The 15,422-nt window shown below is 45.9% G+C and overlaps 1 pseudogene; it reads left to right on the top strand.

The window, feature by feature from the left end:
• The first annotated feature begins 4,352 nt into the window (after nt 1-4,352).
• On the top strand, nt 4,353-14,543 carry LOC133346035 (rho-related GTP-binding protein RhoN-like; annotated as a pseudogene).
• Nucleotides 14,544-15,422: the final 879 nt, after the last annotated feature.

Genomic DNA, 15,422 nt, shown 5'->3' with positions numbered 1-15,422 from the left:
AACACAATTCAGCCCAAATGTACGCGCGCATTGAATGAAAAAAAACTGTAGCATGATTTTACATGGCTTTGAACAAAAAAACAGACCTGGGTCAACACAAGTAGCTAACGAAACCCGTGCCAAAGAGAAACAGTTATTTGTACAACGCCAGGCCGTTGGCTACCGCTGAATTTTCTTCACATTATTCCAGTAGCGTGAAGCGACGTCCTCCAGGGCAAAGGGCACTCGTTTCTCAACGGCGTCCTTCTGCGAGGGGGAGGAGAGGGCGGTCACGATCCGTATACACTTCGATAGGTCTTCAATCGGCAATGAAGCGAGCATCTGCATGTACGCCCACTCAAAGAGGACACACATGTCAAGCGATGAGGGTGCAGGGCGGGAGAGGGCAGGAGGTCAAATGGAGCCGCTCGCACCCGCCACCCCTGTGATCCGCACGTTGTGCATCACGCTCATCATTTTGTCACCCGGACTTCGGCGGTGTATCCGGTGTGAGCGGCACAGCGGGGTCACGGGAAAGGAATTTCCTCGGCCAGCGGTGGCGTCCAGGCTCGAAATGTTTCTGGGCACATATTCTCGAGAGGGTCTCGGGACCAGATCCATGCAAGTGGCTACCCCTCTCCGTTGGCCTCACAGAACCCTAGGAAACCCGTCTGAGTTTTTATTTCTTCTTCTGCTTCTTCTCCTCCTCACAAGATGTTTACACACTTTGCAAAAAGAGCCACTGCTTTTCTTTAAGGAAAGGATTTTTCATAAATGAAATTGTTTGAAAATTACAATTACAATAAAAAAAGATGGAAGTGAATAATTTCTAGATTTGTGAATGGACGAATTGCTCTCAAAATCCCAGTTTAAAGCGTGGCAGTATTGGTCTTTCTGAGTACCTGCATACTGTGTGTTGAGAACCCGGCTACCCAGGAAATCTCACCTCACGCACTAACGGGGTGAGTCAAAGCCTCGTAGGGTTCGGAAACCAACGAAGGGCTCAACGCTGTTTCCCATCCATGAAACATTATAGTAAAATTCCTTGAAACAATTATATTCCTGCCCTGGTAAATTGTAATATGAAACACGCAAGGGAGTCTATTTAATCAAGGAAATTGCACGTTATGTTGCGTATGCGGTTATGGGGCTTGCAGACTGTTTACACTGTGGACCGTAACAAAATTTGACAATTCCTCCGATGTACACCCACCACCTCGTCCCCCATTACCCTGACCTTCCAGTCCTCGGACTTATCCGTGATAGTACCCATGCTCAGTCAGACAAATATGCCCCAGTTACCTGCACTGGACCGCTGGTTCTGTGTGCATGATTCAGTAATAATGTAATTGATTAAAATACAAAATTACTCGTTAAGGAAAGCCTCAACGAGTTTTAAAACTCCTTAAAAGGGCCCTGCATTCGGATGTATTAGGATACAGGGCATCCTGGTTTTCATTTCGAATGAAACCGGAGTACCTGCAGAAAAAAACATGCATGTGATGCAAAAACACTGAAATGTCTGAACAAATTCGTTTATGAACTCAATTGCTGTACGGTGTACTGTATTTGTAATGCCTACCCACTTAGCAGCCCAGCAGGTTGAGTTTTACAATGATCAATATGACCCACCAACCCTTTCCTCCAATGTGCTGGATTACAGGCGTGCTCCATCACGCAATGCACCATTATGGAGTTTATATTTTAAAGCATACAATAGTTCAGGATACATGTACTCGGTGCAGTATATACACAAGTGAGAGTTGATATTTAATTACATCACTTATGCCATTATAGGACATTATGCAATCCTGTGTATATGTGCTCTATAATGTACAAATACCACGCGGTAATTTTGAAACGTTTAAAGTGAAAATGACTGCAACTAAATTGGTTCCCTTTCCCACGAATGTTGCAAGACTGCACTGCTGTTTAGATAATTAACATCACAGGTGCCTCCTGCATACACTGCCCACGTGACTGAGTGGTAAAAGACTAATCTCGACGAGCTGTTCATGATGCACCACTATGGTGCATACGAGAGCGTTCAGGGTTTCGGCGCAATCGTCCTCGCTGCGTTTCGACATCGCGGAGTAGCACTGATGTCGGATTGATTGGTACCCCAGTCGCGGAGTTAAGTAACACCCCTGTAAAATATAGTGTCGCAGAAATAAAATATTTAATTGCCTCGGCCATTTAGTATTACTGTACTTGGTATCCCGGGGTACCGCCATAAGGATCATTTTATGACACGCACATATTTCATGAATCGGACGCATTGTTTGATTGAGGTCTCGGGAGTTTTGGAGCCAGAGCTCAAAGTCCCTAGTATGCCAACATGAATGGTTGAGAGCCTGAATCGGCGAAAGCCCGGATACGTGAGAGTCCTGGAGAGGTGAGAGCCTGAACAGATGAAAGCCTGTGCATGTGAAAGTCTAAATAGGTGAGAACCTGAACCGGTGAGGTCTTGAACAGGTGAAAGCCTGGACAGATGAGAGCCTTGAAGGTGGATAGACCTTGGATGCTGTGGATGTGCAGTGGGCAGAGAGTTCCAAACGGCGTTGTGCGGCTACAGAAAATGCCACTCAGCCAGGGGAGTCTTGGTTCACGTTGTAAAGTAGATATTTTTTCAAGTATATTTCTCCCATTCTTCCGTTTTAAGTGATACATCTCAAAGGGTTATCACTCCTACAGAGTAAAGATACTTTAAGAGTGTCTCTCTGCCATGTTGAACACAAATATTAAAAACTACCGGACTCCTCTAAAAATCCACATGGCTCACTATTCAATTAATTGTCAAGTTTTGGGGTTGTGATATGACTCGATAATTTATAATACAGTTTCTATAAGAACACTCCAGTCAGGTTAACTGTTGGTTGAGTGTTGACCTTTCAATAACAGCCTCGTGCCATATTTTTTAATTATTAATACATAAATTTACGAGCATTCATATTTTTTTTCTATGTTTACATTGGTCTTTGCTGTAAATAGTTAATGATGAGAACAACATTAAAAACATCGATCAAACCTTTAGTTTGCATTGCTGTTTTCATTTTAAAAAACCGACTCGTGTTCGACACGTGAATGTTTTCTTTCGATTCTCCATCCCCACTCTCAAAAGCATATATTTATTTCATTATGTTGATCCCAATTCTCCTTCTCCATGTATATCTTATCTAAGCTCACCGGTAAACACGTTTCACTGGAAATCCCCATACATTAAAACAATGGGAATTGTGCTTGCTAATCAAATAAACCCGCGAAAGTGAATAAGTCACTGTTTATATGATTAGGAAGCACAATTGTTGTCGTTTACCAAGTTACCAAATATGTGAAAACTTAGTAACCAATTTGGAAACGCCAGGATTTAGACAACATACAGAATATGTATGTTTAGACTGAACACAACTTCAATAGAAAATAGTGTAATAATTAATCAATGTAAAGACTACACGTAAACACATTGTACACTGCATTCATGTCGCATACGTCTATATTGTATAGTATGACCTCCCTTTGTCAATGCAATGCCATGGGAGTTTGTCTGACCATACTTCACCACGCTGGTCAATGCGGTTTTGGTGAATGAACATTTTCACAGTCTTTTTCACCAGCTATGGAGCTGTATATTACTCAGACAGCACTACGACTGCTCAGATATGGTGCAGATATGACTCCAGTCGGAGTAATATATTTCTCACAGATGTCCCTCTGCACATCCTCCTGGACATCTGTATAAAATATCTCCACGGCTCATCGGATTTCTCCAGTCTAAATAAATATTCTGATTCAAACTCAGGTCGTAGGGGTTCACAGCAACTTGCGGTCATCACTGTACCACCGCATCTCCCCCACAACGATAATAAACTGAATAAGTACGGTGGATCGAAGTAACGACGTCTTCGTCACAAAGTAAACATTGGGAAAATTCAGAAAAACCCAAACGAGGGGCAAAGCTGGCAGGGTGCGTTGAGAGATATTTGATGAATTCCTCACCGCTTACAAAGGGAAAAGCGATGAGGTCGCTCCGGGTCTGTTGGGGAAACGGGGCGCAGTCGAATCGGAAAGGCGCATTTCACACATCTCGGTAAATCCCAGCATCACGCCAGACAATTCCTCCTCCTGAACTCCCTCCAATCATAACACGAACGAGCCCCCCACCACCCAAGCGCCTCCTTCCCTCCAGCTCCTCTGTGCTATCACAACCGCCCCCCACCACCACCAACTTCACTCCCTCCTTGCCCCCCCACCCCAAGCAAACAAAGCCTCTGTGTTAAAGCCTCTCAACCCGCCCGCTGCTGCGGTTGCTGCTGCCCCATTGGTGGAGGCGGTGCCTCGCGCGGGGTATAAAAGCGCGGCGGAGGGCAGAGCTCCGTTCACTGCTCGCAGTGCGCTGCGGACGCTCCTGCCTGGACGTGCTGCTTCGTAACCACGGGCTCGCTCGAGATATATTAACCGCAGGATTGTAGAGAGAGAGAGGGTGACAGACACAGTCATTAAGACAGTGTGTGTTAGGACCAGCAGGGCAAACCAAGTGCGTATCGTCCGACAACGATAGGAATTGCAACAGCGCTCGGTAACGTGCCGTGTGTGGCAGCAGGCGGATACAACATCAATCAACCAGCAAATCGCCAAATACCAAGACACGGGTCACGCTCGCTCGCTCACTCGGCGTTGGTGCTAACCACGATTTCGTTTTATTTTCCGATTTGAACCCAAGCCAAGGGCCTCCTCTGCCCACGGGATCTTGCTGGTCTCTGCCGTTGTCTTGCCAGCAACAACCACCAGATCTCCCAGCGTCTGCCGCAAGCCATGCTGCCCTCGGCTGCCCGGGACTCGAGCAGCCCCCGTCGCGGGGCCACGGCGACCCCCCCGGCTGTGGCAGGAGGAGCCCCCCACGATGCGCCCCCCGCGAGGTGCAAAGTCGTCGTGGTCGGGGACAGTCGCTCTGGCAAGACGGCGCTGCTCCACGCGTTCGCCAAGGATTCTTACCCCGAGGTGAGAGACCTCCTCCTCCTCTCCTCCTCTGTGTCTCTGTGTGTGTCTCTCTCTCTCGTGGTGCGCTACGAACCCGGCTCACGGCCAACACCCAGTGGTGACGATTGTCTGATACCGGCCCTGGGCCTCCACCTAGGTCGACTCGGCCTCAAATGAGTTACCCCGGTGTGGGGTGTAAGAATCGCCACTGGGGAGACAAAGGCGGTCGGGCGGGCGTGGTGGTGGTGCTGGTCACCCCACCCCCCTCGTGTGCCGTTCTGGTCTTAATCGGTGCTCGCTAACAGCACTTGCCCCTACAGTATGTTAAGGCTATATGGGTGATCTTTGTCTCCGTGAGCCATCTTATTGATGTTATTTTGGCTGTGATGATGACGATGATGACGGTGGTGGTGGTGTCGCAGTGGGCAGCACAGAGGTGGTGCTGGTGGATCTGCCAAGTCGCTTCCAGTCGTTCGGTTCGCGTCCGTGTCCTGTGACCTGCCAGCACCGCGAATCTTACAGCCCCAAAGTGCACCTAGCCTGGTTGACGCGCGTTGTGTTTGCCAGTCATCGTCGGTGGCGAATGGCTGTTCGGTGTGTCACCATCATAATCATCCGTCATCGTCATCATCATCCGTCAACAGCCGGTCCACTGCTGGATGAGGGCCTCCCCGGTCCACATCTGTGCGACTCTGCGATGTTAATATCCCGCGAGTTGATTTCGACGTTCCGTTTTTTCTCGATATGGTTCTGGAATCGGACGCGTTCCATTGCCTTGACGTAATGTTCAGCTTGCTTGTCAAGCCACCGCTGGATGAAGACGACTTGATCACGACCGTTGCGTGCGGATTTGGTGTAACTCGCCACTGATGATGATGATGATAATCCGTGGCCGGGATTCAAAGTCGTCGCTGGGTTTGGCAGTAAAGTTTTTAGTGCACCAACCGCTGAGCAAATACTCCCACCACCACCACCACCCCCCTTAGTCTGTGTTGTACAGAGATCCGAATTATATTACACCGCTGTCAACTACCACTGCTAGTGAAGAAGCCTCGCTGAATCTCAATAAAAAATTGGGGGGTTGGGGTCCTGCATTGGAATGATTTACTCATGCCATTTCTGAGAGGTTGACGTGCAATTAAACCAGAATCATCGCGTACGGGGGGGGGGGGGGGGGTGATTCTAACCATAAAGCTCCACTCGAGTCAGTGAAGCTAAGACTCCCGTTTGCAGCACTGCCACCTTGTGGTTACTTGACAGCCTCCTCCATTTCTTGTCGCTGCTAGTCCACAATGACCACCAACCACCACCCACCAGTTTCATCGTCACCGTAATGCCACCACCATGGTGACTACTACCAATAAGCCCATCATCACCACGACTTGTTCACAACCCAGTTGGGCAAACGGTTCCAAGCACATGCCACTCAATGTTGGGGCCATCGTATATTTAGATGTCCCTAAAAGTATCGTCCATTATTAAGTGCTGATAATATAATTCGACAGCCATAGGAACTAGGAACTATAAAACACACTTGGTTGTGTGAACATTGTATTTTAACGATTCTCATCAACTTCCACGGGTCTACCAAGACACTGGCGACATACATCGCAGTGAGAGGAGTTTCCGGGGTGTTTGTCAACATCTTAGCTGTGATTGTCTTGAACGTTGTTATGTAGTACCACAAGCTCACACAAACTTTTAGGTTTAAATAAAAACCGAGCATATAAGAAATATTGGCAACATTTAAACCACGCAGGTATTGTTAAGAATTATTTAATAAAGAATGATAGGGTGAACCCAATGACAGGAGTTCATGAGTGGTGAATATCTGAACCTGACCTGGGGCCACCCCTTTACCAACCCTTACTGCCTGCCCAGTGTGGGGAAATATGGCCAAAAAGCCCACCACGACAGATTCAGCTTTGGGAGGCCTTCATCCAGCTGTGGACTGAGAAAGGGATGTACATTAAAAAAAAATTAATGATAACCTTGTTGAACATTCATTGAATACAATCCAGTGTATACACTTACTGTGGATAGGGTTTTGGGTCAGGATCCAACAACAATGGCTCTTGCTATAGGTCCCAAGGAACCTGAAGACGTGCTGTAGTTCAGTGCGGGCAGTATACATTACACTGCGTGTGTGTACACCACAGGTCTATGCAGGCGTGACATACGTAATACATGATATATTTACGGACGGGGCTTTGATCGATTGCCCGTGGCTGTGGAGCCCCCAAAATCCCAACAACCTACCCTGGAGCATGACTCCTTGAGCGAGACGCAGCCAAGCAAATATCTAATTCATTAGGACACAGGCCATTGGCGATCTCCGCTGGGTGTTGGGAGATGAGGCTAGCCGAGTGGCTAAGTGGCGGCGGCGGTGGTAGTGGTCTCGGTCCGAGAGCCCATTTTCCACTCCCATCAGTGCGCAATGTGCGAACCGCGTGTCTCATGCACAGTAAGTCTTAACATCGGGGCAGCAAGTGCGGTGACTCGACAGCATGTGACCACACGTATATGGTTTCCCGACTGACATACTTTATACACCAAGCGCGTAGCACCAGACCTCGCACACACAATTGTTTATGGATTCTAAAGTGCAACCGCGACCCTTCATTAGCTAAAAGTGCATGGTGTGGGGAGGCCCTCATCCAGCGGTGGGTTGTGACAGTAGGGCTGGGCTGTACACGTACACACGTAGAGCTACAAGGAAGTTTATATAGCCGGGTTAATCCTATGTTTCGCACAGGATTGTTGTACATGCTGTTTGCATATTAAGTGAATTATATTAATTACATGCGGTGCTTTTTCCATGTATTGGAGTAATGCGTTGTTATTATTAAATGATAACACTGCACACTTATGAGATACACATCACTATACGCGGGGCAGTTGAAAAAATTGGCTTAGTATTTTGTATGCTCGCATGTTATATAACACAATTCCATAACCATTTGGCACACAAGTTATTGGTATGTTTTATTTTAACATAAAAAAACTGAGCACGTGTACATCACAACCTCCATTCTGTTGCACATGCTTCATGCTCGCAGTGCCTCATACGGGTTTCAGCCATTCTAAAACAATTACGCAAGCCCTCTCGGGTCATGTCAACAATGCGCGTGCATGGCCGAGCTAGTTGCAGTATCTGCGGAATTGTTTAGCTCCATGTGTCCTGTTGTCGTAAGCTCCAATTGCTGACGGATTACGTTCTTGCCCAACAGCAATACGTGCCCACCGTGTTCGAGAATTACACCGCCAGCTTCGAGCTGGAAGGCCACAGGGTGGAGCTCATCATGTGGGACACGTCTGGTGAGTGGGATGCATGCCACAGCCTGCTCAGAGTTGCCCGCATGTATTAGACTATCACACGTGCACAACCTTCTCTCGTGGGTAAATCGGCGACAGTGGAGAAATACCTAAATGAAATGCCAAGTTTGAGTTAACGTTTGCGGTCCGGTCCTCTGCTAGTCATGGCACATGCCAGTGATACTGCACGTTGGTGATAAACTAAACGGCGAGCTACTCTTAGTTCTGAATTCTAACGCCTGGATAATGTGCTGCGCGCCATACAATTCCCACCAGCATAGTGATAATACATTCCTTTTGCGGGGCCTATACCAATTCGCCGTTTTAGTATTCATTTCGACGACGAGGGAGTCTTAAGATGTCGTAATATACAAATTCCGCGTTAGTGAGCCGTTTGTAAACATTGCCATGGGTGTCAAGAACAGCACGGCTGCTGGGATCGCGAACTATAGGAAGTCACGGCACTGTGTTACACACTTCTAAATGTGGCTGTCTTACCTGCAGGCGAATCACATTCCACGTCTGCTGCGTATGGCAAAACATTTAAGCTCTTCATGGCTAATTAAATGTCTAGTAGTCTCCATGTGCTGGCACGTGTAATTGGCGTCTGGCAAATGTCAAAGTATTGACTTGTTCGATAATTTTGACGGTACTTGAACAGTGCAGCCAACGCCAGTTTTTAAGAATGCATTCAGTTATTACTTATTTCTACGGCAACGATTACGAGTGACCAGTCAGAATTTATTTTTAAGCAAGCAGTGACACACTAAGCACTATAAACAGGTCCAGACATGCCCATACCACCCCCCAACCCCCCTCCCTCAGGAGATTCCAAATTCCTTTCTCCAGTGCCCCCCCCCCACCGCCACTTCCAGTAGCCTCCACTCTCGCAAGCCAGGGCCCCTCCTTCCCCACCACATCCTTCTCAAATTTGGCCAACAGCAAGCGATGCGGTCCAATCGGCTCGTCGTCTTCCTCGCAAGTGTAACCCTTCAACTGCAGATGTTGTTTAAACAGCCCTCCTGCTCTGCCCAGGACCTCCTACTGAGCCATGTGGAAATTCCAGGAATGCGCCACGCCTCTCATTTACGTTTAAAGAAATATATATAAAGTTTAGGGTTTTTGTTAAAAAAAAAGAAACCGATTAGCCATTGTCAAGCAATTCCTAATATATGTTTTACTGTTAATGAATTCAATGAGAGGGTGATTGTATATATTCATAATTGTTTTCTGTAGCCAATGTTTTATTACCAGATGATCATGAAACAATATATATATATTTTTCACAATATATAGTTATTAATGTATCTGGATATATAAATAGTACCCCTATAATAGCAACTTTCTGTAATTTGAGTAGCAATGACATGTTGTGAAATAATAACATAATAAGACAAAATCTAGGTTACTCCAAAGGGGGCTGGCTCAATGCCTGCTTTGAATACCTGACCATAACGAGTTCATTTTACCAAATATCAGGGCTGTACCAGTCCATAGATTCTCAGGCAACATTTACAGTTGGTCCATTTTTACAAAGAAAATGGAGAGGGGTCGCCCAGATAAAACAAAGTTGATGCAAATGAAAAGTTAATCGGGATATAAAAATGTACTACGTAGAATGGGGGTGAAGATGAAGACTATAATGTGCGTTGTTGGGATTTATTAAGATAATCGGTTTACCACTTGTCATGTGGGCACACAGTCACTGACCCTCGAAGCGGCTAATAATTAAACCGTGTGTATAAAACATAATAAATTTCCCAAGCACAGTTAATCTGCCCACGGATGATCGCGAGTTAACTGGTTAGGGGATTCCCGGTCTGCCCGTAGTCACTCAACAGATTCGTGATCGCTGTCATCTGTCATTCCCAGGCTTGCCACACTACGACAACGTGCGGCCCCTTTCCTACCCCGACGCCAATGCCATCCTCGTCTGCTTTGACATTGCTCGACCAGAGACTCTGGACAGCGTCCTGAAGAAGGTGAGATGAAACACTAGTCTAGAATGAGTTTTTTGGCCTTCTCTTTGATGCTGGCCAGATGTCGTGGAAGAGATTGGGAGTCCCCATATTTTACCCGACCACACACGACTTGCCGATGCATTAACTGGGGTTAGGGGTAATCTGTTTATACTGCTCGGTGGACAGAGGCAGGGGGATTTAATTAACGTGTCCATTCTTTCAACTGTCATGCCGGGAGATTGAACTATCGACTTCTGGAATGCCAAATACGGTATGCTAACCATAACACCGTAGAAGCATCCGTATGAAGCAAATTACTTGATAATACAGATTTTTCCTTGAAACAAAGTATAATTGTTTTCTTTTGAGGCATAAACATTTCCAAATCTCGTGGAAACTTTTTAACACCAGCACAAGTTTGTCTTCCGAAGTTATTTTGGTTAACAGTGATCTTTCACTAATTGTATTACATTCAAAAAACCTTTTGTTCGATTTAGCACATTTACTGTTTGCCATCACCTACGTGTCTGTGGACCACACTGACTCGCCGTCTGTTCTGCAACATGGTGTCGAACAAGGAAATCTGTTTGCCGAGGATTGTCGAGCAGCTGGGCCCCAGTCACACCACTCTTGACACCCGCCGCTGTGGCAGAGTGAGAGTTTAATTACGGCCACATGTCTGCAGCCCACGGAAATTACTGTCGGAGCCATTTCACTGAAGTTCTGCCGGGCGAATAAAAACAATCTACAAAATGTAACTCGTCTTTGCAAAGTAGTTGAACAGATGGCGTGCCACAGGTCTGTTGCATTCCGCGTACCATCAAGTGTCTTGTGCCTGGACACAAAGACGACTTGTAATCTCATTTCTCATAAATCCATTCCAGTGATGAGACTTTAAGGACTCTGGCTGTGTTTGCTCAATGTGGCAGGGTGGATTTATAAAATCCCATTTTGTTTCATCTTGAAAATCTTGACCACCCAGTCTGTCAGTTATAATATTTTTGCAAGGCTTCCTCGGCCATTACTATTATTATAAAGCACTCTTCTTATTGAGACTATTGCATGACATGTTGATGGAAATTTGTAAACTGTTAGGATATTTCCCGCAATCCCCAACACTAATTTTATTTGTCTAGTTTTCATACATCTCAAAAATTGAACTATCGTCCATCAATCGGAGTCTTTATTTAAAAAAAGCATCTCGGGCAGAAGTGCTTGTTGATCGAAGTGTACTTGGCAGTCTTCCAGTTGAAATTCTCCAGCAGTTTTTTTGATATCCAAAGAGCACCCACTTAAAAAAGCCACATGGATTTTTTTTGCCATTTTGCCCCACTGCATGTGCATTGCATTTCACATGAGCTAGAACTTCTAAATGTTAACTTCCAGTAATATTGCCTTGCCTATGACGGAATCCCTCATAATGCAACAGATCTCGGAAACTAAGCAGCGTTTGAGCCTGCATATTACTTGGATGGGAAACCACCATGCCCAGCAGGATATAATAGCTGCTGCGGGGGGCCATGTTGTGGGCAGTGAGAGGGCATTACAGAAAAATACATTGCTGTGCTGTCCTACGCTCTCACGTTTGCACTGTCCACTTTTACCAAACCCGCACTGACCAGCGTGGTGAAGTATGGTCAAACCACCCGCACGGCAAGGGGAGACCGTCATCGAGTACGTGTGATTGACAAAGCACTGAACGTGTACAAAAATGTTGCCCTGTTAGAATCCGAACTAAGTAAATAAGGAATGCTAATCTGTTTTATATCCCAACCGTTTGTCATCGTTTGTGGTGCCCCACATTTTCACTGTCCCATGGAACACAACTGCCGTGCAACCCCCCTAGGCAACGTTAACTTCGCTTGGCAGAATTTGCACAAATACGTACACACTGAATGTGCAAGCACACGTGTACATGTGTGTTTGCACATTCAGTGGTGGAACAAGATTATTTGGAGATATTTGGAGAGGCTGTTGAAACACGCCCATTTATGTGTTTATTTACTTAAGCAAGTAGCAGTGGGGTGCTAGGTTGTCTCAAGCAAGGTAATTGGATTCCCATTCCCACGGAGTAGCAGCCCCCACGTGTGAATTATTTACAGGCTGCCTTTTGGTCCTGCACTCCACTAAAAGAGAGATAAATGATTTACTCTTAAAAATGTCGACATTGTATGTGAGTACAGCTCTAACAAAACCCATGGGAGCTCTGGAATATATGAAATGCCTGGTTCGATAACGGAGGGTTTTGAAATCTGAACACGATTTGACAAGAAACAATATGCCATACATTGTTAATCGTAAGAGAAAGGCTGGAACTCAATAGCAATTTAATACAACACACTTTGCTTTTTGTTGCACAATTGTGTGGTTTTAACAATGAGGTGACATTAAATCAATTAAACCTTGACCTCTGATTATTAACTAAAAAAAAACCATAAAGGTGTTATCACTGCTTGAATTGCCCAATGCAAACCCTGGACAATTTAAGAGATTCGAAAATCAGTTTTTACCCCCCAGGTGTGATGTGCATTTTGTGTGTGAGAAACGGGCTAATGATGTTTTTTTTTTCTATTTACAGTGGCAGGGTGAGATACAAGAGTACTGCCCCAATACCAAGGTGTTCCTTGTTGGCTGCAAATCGGACCTGCGGACAGACTTGAGCATCCTCTCTGAGTTCTCAGAGCAGCAACAGAATCCAATCTCCTACGAACAGGTAATACAAGCCAGTCAATGCCATTGCACATCTTTGAACGCTCACGCCTAAAATACTAATTAAAAACATCCAAGTCTCGGCACGTTTTGACGCTGTGAATTTACTCACGAGTGGATTTTTCTCTCTCTTTTTTTTTTAATGTCTGCTCGCCGCAGGGCGCGAGCGTGGCGCGACAGATAGGCGCGGCTCGCTACCTGGAGTGCTCGGCGCGCACGTTGGAGAGCAGCGTGCGGGAGGTGTTCCGCGCAGCCGCCATGGCCCTGTCCACACCTGGCTCTGCCGCTGGAGGGCGACTCTCTGGTGGACTCAAGCGAAGTCGCTCCAAGCGGCTCCTGCAGCGGATTTCCAGGCTGGGCGGTCGCCCGGAGCTCAACTCTGACCCAGCGGCTTGCCGACAAAGCCAAGAGCTGCACCATCATGTGAGACGGTTGGCCAGCCGCCATCGAGAGGGGGCCCTGTGTTGGAATTCTTGCCCCTGTGCCGACCTTCTTACATTGCCTCCATTCAATTATGTGTGACAATCTGCCCACGGGGGATATCGATGGGACTCTCGTTTGATGATAAAACGCGTGAACTTGGGGTGCGCCATGTGGCTCCGGAGCCAAACGCTTGTTTTGTTCGGCGTGGGTGATTTGATTTAAACAGTATTTTTTTTCTTTGCCAAGTTTGAAGACACTGCCTTTAAAAACCGAGGGTGTATTGAACACTTTAACATGAACCAATGCACATCATTCATTCCATTTGGGTTTTTTTTTTTTTATCACGTTGGATGCACTCAAGTTGTCCGTGAAGGGGTGAAGACAATTTGCTTTCAAACCAAACTTCTCGGTAACCCACGCTGCAGGAGCCACACTCGCGGTGTGCTCACACTCGAATGTGTTTGGGGCGGATTCAAAATAGTGGCGGTTAGCAGTCAGTTTTGTCAATGTCAAGCTACTTCATCAAGCTGCAAACCGGCAAGATTGGAAACGAAAACTGGATCTTGTAAAGCCTTGCGGGACATTGATGTCAAGGTTAAAAATAGTCAAGAAAGATGGAGAGGTTGCCGTCGGCAGAGTTCCCTTTTTAAAAAAATGGCGTTGCCTTACCACACTCTAAAAACACAAAAGGGCTTCAGTTATTTATCTTATTTTTATTTTGTTTTTGTTAAAATACTTTTCTTCTGTACAAAGAATAAAGCTTGTAAAATATCGTGTTATTTATATGTTTGTTTGTAAGTACAGTAGTGTAAAGAAGTCCTTAAAAATGTAAATTCTTGGAATTGTTTCAATTTTGCACTTTGCAATTGTGTTTGACGCTACATTCCCGCCCCATTCAGCTTCGTATGCGGAGATCTGCTTGGCGGAGAGGTCACTTTACCAGTGTTGCTTTGGCTTAAAGCGTGCGGCTTTGATACTTGTGATGTTTTTTTTTCTCTCACCAATCTAATGCTCCCTATGCTTTGTAACAGCTGTGTACTGTCAATTGCATATGCCTGTGCCAAACAAAATAAAAAGTGTCTGTTCATATAAATGGTGAATCCAATTATTTTTTTAATGTATTTACATTTTCTAAATCTTTCATCGTTCGTAAAATAAACTGCATTTACAGGAACTACATCGGGTCGTCCGTCGCATTCTCAAAATGTGTGGTCACCAACCAGTGGCCCGCCCGTTGCACTCGGCATCCTGTGGCAGCTGCGACCAGGGGCCGACGAGACACAGGTCTGCTCCTGTTCTTGCCTCCAAGTTCATGAGTAGCGCTGCCCTCATGAAATGCTTAAGCCGCCGGCAAAGGTAGCAACAGACTGATAAGTGCAAGCTGTGGAAAGGTAACGTACCATTGACGTAAAAAAAAGGGCTGGAATCAAAGCGTTCCCACATCACGAAGGTGACGGGGGCCGCAGGTTAATCTGACAAACGAATTCTTTCTGGAATGGGGGCAAAACAGCGAGCTTTAGTGTCCTTTATAAACTCACCATTTACAGCAATGCATTTCTGGCACCGTTGGGGAGATGTTAACCTGATTATTCGAACTTCAAAAGGACTACATATGACCCGCTCGCTGACGTCAAAGCCTGGCGCTATCTACGTTCTGTCAGCACCCAGAACAAAAAAGAACAGGAAGCTGGCCAAGCATCGACAACCGCGATAACATTCAGATGACACCACGAAGGTTACACTCGGTGCAACATTTTAAAATGGATAAAGTTCTGTGTTCCAAAATCGCAGTGCATAACATTGCAGTCTTCCCTCTGCTCTTTTGCATTATCTTCACGATACTGTCGTCGTACAAAGGGCTTAAAGATGAGTTTTGTACGACAATGTGGCTAAAAAAACTTGCTCTTCACTGGGCTGGGTGAGTTTAAGTTACACAATTCTGCACAACGATCTTCATCCAAGGGTCTGTTGCTCTTATATGTTAATCAAAACGATGTTCACGCAGTTTAAAATTTCATACGTTGCGTTTGACGTTTTAAGCCATCAAGAGTGTAAAGT

The sequence above is a fragment of the Lethenteron reissneri genome, chromosome 23 (genome assembly GCF_015708825.2).
Source record: "Lethenteron reissneri isolate LAM-NWPU_2019-01 chromosome 23, ASM1570882v1, whole genome shotgun sequence".
NCBI classification, from domain to species: Eukaryota; Metazoa; Chordata; class Hyperoartia; order Petromyzontiformes; family Petromyzontidae; genus Lethenteron; species Lethenteron reissneri.
Note: the sequence above shows the minus strand (reverse complement) of the source record. Positions and strands in the feature narration are given on the sequence as shown.